Source organism: Chiloscyllium plagiosum, chromosome 1, assembly GCF_004010195.1.
Source record: "Chiloscyllium plagiosum isolate BGI_BamShark_2017 chromosome 1, ASM401019v2, whole genome shotgun sequence".
NCBI classification, from domain to species: Eukaryota; Metazoa; Chordata; class Chondrichthyes; order Orectolobiformes; family Hemiscylliidae; genus Chiloscyllium; species Chiloscyllium plagiosum.
In genome coordinates this window covers 101,523,920-101,529,919 of record NC_057710.1, presented here as the reverse complement: position 1 = coordinate 101,529,919, position 6,000 = coordinate 101,523,920, and positions in this window count along the sequence as shown.

Below are 6,000 nucleotides of genomic sequence, written 5' to 3'. Positions count from 1 at the left end.
AAGATCGTATGAGGAAGGGCTGAGGCACTTGGGGTTGTTTTCAATGGTGTAAAGAAGGTTTAGGGGTGACTTGATGGAGGTGTACAAGATGATTAGGGGTTTAGATAGGGTTGACAGTGAGAATCTTTTTCCACGTATGGAGTCAGCTATTACGGGGGGGCATAGCTTTAAATTAAGGGGTGGTAGGTACAGGACAGATATTAGGGGTAGATTGTTTACTCAGCGAGTCGTGAGTTCATGGAATGCGCTGCCTGTGGGAGTGGCAGAGTCAGAATCATTGGCGAACTTTAAGTGGCAATTGGATAGGTACATGGATGGGTGCTTAAGCTAGGACAAATGTTCGGCACAACATCGTGGGCCGAAGGGCCTGTTCTGTGCTGTATTGTTCTATGTTCTCTATGTTCAGTAGCAGTGGTGGACTCTCCCTCTTTATGGGCATTTAAACGGGCATTGGATAGACATATGGAGGATAGTGGGCTAGTGTAGGTTAGGTGGGCTTGGGTCGGCGCAACATCGAGGGCCAAAGGGCCTGTACTGCGCTGTATTTTTCTATGTTCTAAGGCCACACAGTTTACCTGTCCATAACGACATCCTAACTGTTCAATTTCTCTAAATCATCATTAGTTTTCCCAATGCCCATGAACTGCACCTTGCCAGTGTCCAGTATGTCAACATGACCATAAGACCAAAATACATAGGGTCAGAACCAGGCCTTTAAGCCCATTGAGTCTGGTTAACCATTCAATCATGGCTGATATGCTTCTCAACCTCATTCTCCTGCCTTCTCTTTCTAACCCTTGATCCCCTTATCAATCAAGAACTTATCCACCTTTGTCTTAAATACATTAAATGATTGGCCTCCACAGATGATGTGCAGGTCAGCAATTGAACAAAAGAGAAAGGAAGCATCTGAAAGGTTTAGCAAACTGGAATGTGACCAGGCCTTTGAGGAATATAAAAGGAGCAGAAAAAAAATTAAACAAGGAATTAGAAGGGCTGAAAGGGGTTATGAAATATTTTTGGCAAGTCAGGTTAAAGAGAATCCCAAAGCATTTTATACTTATATTACGAACAAGAGGATAGCGAGGGAAAGGATAGGTCCACTCAAGGACAAAGGAAGGAAGTGGATGAGGTCCTTTAATGAGTATTTTGCATCAGCATTCACAAAGGTGAAGGATATAGATGATTGATTAAAGAGATGACTACTGATTTGGCAGGGCATGTCAATATTAAGGTTGCGATTTTAGGTCTCTTTCAAAAAAAAATAAGGTAGTTAAGTCTTCAGGGCTTGATGGGATCTATCCCAGCATACCGCAGGAAGCAAAGGACAAGATTGCTGGGACTTAATAGAGATGTTTGTATCCTCTTTAACCACAAGCAAGGTCTCAGAAAACTTGAGAATAGCAGATTTTTTTTTGTTTAAGAAGGGCAAAAGGGATAATCTAGAAACTTATGGGAAGGTGAGTTTTACGTCAGTGATGGAGATGATCCTTCAGGACAGAAATTTCTCACATTTGGAAAAGAATGGACTAATTAGGGATAGACAGCCTTGTTTTATGTGGGTCAGGTCTTCTTATACAAATTCCATTGAGTATTTTGAGGAATTAGCGAAGGTGATTGAGGGTGGGGCAGTGGGTATTCTCTACTTGGACTTCATAAAGCATTTGACAAGGTCCTTTTATAGGATCCACAGTGAGTTGATAAGTTGGATACAAGATTGGCTTCATCATAGAAGACAGTGAATATATGTGCAAGGGTGTTTATCTGACTGGAGGTCTGTGATCTGCAGTTTTGCAAGGGTCAGTGCTGGGACCTCTGCTGTTTGTAATAGTTTTATTTTATATATGTAAATGATGTGGATGAAAATGTAGGTGGTTTGCTTAGTAAATTTGCAGACAGCATGAAAATAGGTAGACTTGTGGATAGTGAGGAAGGTTATCAAGCGATACTTCAGGATATACATCAGTGGAAAGCTGGGCAGAGAAATGACAGGGGGAGTTTAATCTGGACAAGTGATGCATTCTGGGAGGTCAGTTGCAAGAGAAAAGTGTACAGTAAATATTAGGACCTTTCAGGAGTATTGATATGGGTTTTTGGAATGCAAATCCATGGCTCTCGAAGTGGCAACACAGCTGGATAAGGTGGTAAAGAAGGCTGACAACAGGGGACTAAGTTTACAAATGGCAATTTATATTGCAGCTGTATAAGAGTTTATTTATGCCACATTTGGAGTATTATGGGCAGTTCTGGTCACCCCACCATAGGAAGGATGTGGAGGCCTTGAAGAAGGAGCAAATGAGGATGATCAGGTTGCTGCTTGAATTGGAGCATATTAGTTATAAGGAGAGATTGAACAAACTTGGATTGTTTTCACACGAGCATCAGAGACTGATGGACAACCTGATAGAAGTAGATAAAATTGAGAGTCAAAGTCTTTTTACCAGCATAGAAATGACTGCAACAGAGATTGATATTCAGGCTCTGTGTGTGTATTAATGCGGTCCAAGTGCTCACTGGCTACTTGGTCACTCAATGTCTTCAAGGAGGATGTTCTCGCAGCAGAACCCCACCCTTTGAATCCTGGACCTACATCTAATATTGAACTTCACACTGCATTCAGCACAGGCCATCATAACATGATAGCTGAGGTTGCACACTGTGTGCTCAGAAAGAACCCTTGAAAGTTGTACGGATATGAGTTGCCCTTCAAGCAACAGTGGCATTTAGTACAGTAACTGTGGATGATTTCCACATCATTGACATGCCTTTTTTGAACTTGTAAGACTAACGGCATGTCACAAATGCTTTAATGAATATTTGACCCCTAAGCAGCCTCAATCTGCACATTTAACAAATAGACAATACATTGATTGAAAAATCAATTGTAGGAACATAGAAAATAGGGTGGGAGTAGGTAATTCTGCCCTTCAAACCCTTTCTCCCATTTTTCAACAGAAACAGATCAACTTCTTTCTTGAATCAGTTGGTTGATTCTGCCTCCACTGCACAGATTCACCACCCTCTGAGAGAGGTAGTTTCTCCTCATCTCAGTTTTGAACCTATCTCCTCTCACTCTATATTCATGGCCTCTTGTTCAAGGCTGTCCCACAAGGGGGAACATCTGTTTCACATCCATCTTATCAATCCCCTTTAGTATTTTATATTCATAAATCAGATACCCCCCTCATCCTTCTGAACTCCTGTGAGTACCAGCCCAAGCTATTCAACCTTTCCTCATACAGTAGTCGTTTCATCCCTGGAATCAACCTGGTGAACCTCCACTGAACTGCATCCAATGCCACCACATCCTTCATCAAGTAAGGAGACCAGAACTGGGCACAATATTCTAGGTGTGTTCTCACTAATGCCTTATATGATATTAGCAACACTTCTTTACTTTGTAAATGTGTTGCACATGTAGCTGTGCTTTGTAATTGGCTGCTTCATGTTTTTATTGCTATAATGTTATAGGGTCCAGCAAACAGCAGCTGGGAGGAAGAATGTTGATAGCTTATCTTCTTATTAAGGAAAGGGACTTGTCATGAATTTAAAGTTCTGAGATTTTTCCTGATATGGTCAGAGGAAGGAATCACTTGGGTGAACCAAGTTGCACTGTAGTTTTAGGAAGGCTAAAGGAACCAGCTTTCAATGGGCACTTCACATTACACATTGGAAAATCAGGGAAATATGAACCCATTGGAAACTGAAAATAGAATTAGACTAGTTCCTGTAAGCCCTGCAATTCTAAAGAGAGAGTTCTACGAAGTATCAATGAGCTGTTATTGGTAATTCTAAGGCAACTTTTTTGTAGTTTAAAATATTATTTGCCAATTACATAATGTGTTGGACATTGCACTTAATTTGTTTGTTACAGTAATTTCTTAAAAATTGAAATCTTTACACGAGATTCCTTTCAGTCAGTCACTGAATTCAAACCTGTCATAATTATGGGTCTTCACAGGGATCGTAAAACTTACCATCAAGTCAGACCTATTAGTTTCCAACTCGGCAGTCAGAAAAGCCACATGGAGGATATTGCGAGCTGAAAGTAATCTCAACAAAATTTTATGTCCGTAACTGGTTAGCTATATAGAGAAGATATGTTTAAGAATAACTTGAGGATCGTGAGAAGTCACAAAAAAATGATGCAACATGACCTTGGAAATGATTCTTTATTCACCTTTTTAAGACTAATTGAGACTAAATCTATTCACTTCTCTGCTTTACGTCTGTATAGTTTCCTTGTGTTTGTCCAGATTGAGTTCTTATTTCTTAAGTAATAACAATAGAAAGTGATTTCTCATGACTTATATTGATGGATGTATTTTATCCATACCAGAGACTCTTACAAAATGCTAGAAGCGGCATTGGAAAATAACTGACAGTGATTACACTACATCCATGTCTAAGTAATCATTCTTACTTTGCCTGAAGGTCACCTAGATAACAAAGGATTGAATTGATCGGTCTATTAGCTTATGATGAAAGAACAGTGGTAGATTCATCATTGTGATTTATGAGCAGTGAAATTGAGGTATTGAATACCAATTCCAGACTTCAGGTTTGCATTTTGTTTGTGTGTTCAATGTTTAGGTTCTCCATATTTGTAACCTCTGTCAAAATCAATGAAAAATAAGCGTCTCATAAGAATGTGACTCAGTCTTGAATGTATACAATGATCTAGCCTCAATGACTGTCTTTAGCATTCCAAAGACAACTAGTTATCTGCAGGAGAAATTCCTTCTCGTCTCTAGACCAGCACTTTCTGATGGCCGTTTATTCCAGCACAGATAGAAGGTGCACTACCAGGAAATTGAATACAATGCTTGGCAATTCTACTACACTGGGAACCCTCTGAAAGTTTCCATTTAAATTAGAGAATTTGGAAATTGCTGATGAAATTAAATAAAAAGAAAGTATACAAAGAAAACTTGAGATAATTAAATACTTAGTTTAATTCTCAAGTAACTATTCAACTAAACTTGTATTTACCTCTCTCACACCCAGCTACACCCTCCATAGACCCTGACCCAATACCCTCGTCCTCCCATTCAGTGTGGGACTCAACCCCTTCTCCCTCCATGTGGTATTTCAAATGAAGGATTGGTATGTTTAATGCGTTCATTTGTAAGTATTGACTCGTGATTTTGCTGGAGTGATTATTTGCTAAATGAGGTTTGATGGAAAAGTAGCTCTTCCTATTCCTGTTATTAGAATCCTAGTTTTGATGCCCCTATGATCACATTTGGTATATTTAATAATGGTGTGTGGAAGAGGCTAACCAACCATGCTGCAAAGTTCCGAGATCTTGTGTGCCAATTGTTGAGTCAATGGGGAAGATGCACGTTGGCTAGCTGAGGCAAAGACAGGATTCATTTATTGCAACTGAATACAGCCGGGTATGAGATGAGGGCCTTGTTCCCTGTAGTTGAGTGACATCACTCTGTGAAGAAGAGATCTTGTGGTAACTACATGCACTGTCAGCTAGCAGCATGAACAAAAGATAACCCTCTTCCAGCAAACATTAGGGTCTGTTGAAGGAAGCTCTGGGGATCTGTGTGAACCTGCCTGGAAAAGTGCAATGACCGGATGCACTGCTCATCAGATTTGACCTGGATACAAACTCTGTGTGTGGGTACGATCTCCTACAAAGAGACTCTCTCAGCTGCAGTCAGCTGAGAAATCCAGCTGAAGCAGAGGCTAAAGAGAGTTCCTGAGACTGTTTCACTTTATTTTCCCTGTGCTCCTCTATCCAAAGAATCTAGCAATGTCAACACCCATGATAATCAATGAAATCTTTGAGGATATTATGACAACATGACCCTGTGCTCAATTCACCTTTATCCATAAATTGAATAACTTTGAGATACAAATACCATCACAATTGCCAATTTGGATGATTTATAAATGCGAGTTGAAATGGCTTTACATTCTAAATATGTCAGAGTGTACCAATATTAATATATTCAGTGGACCCTGACAGTCTGTGATGGCTGACTT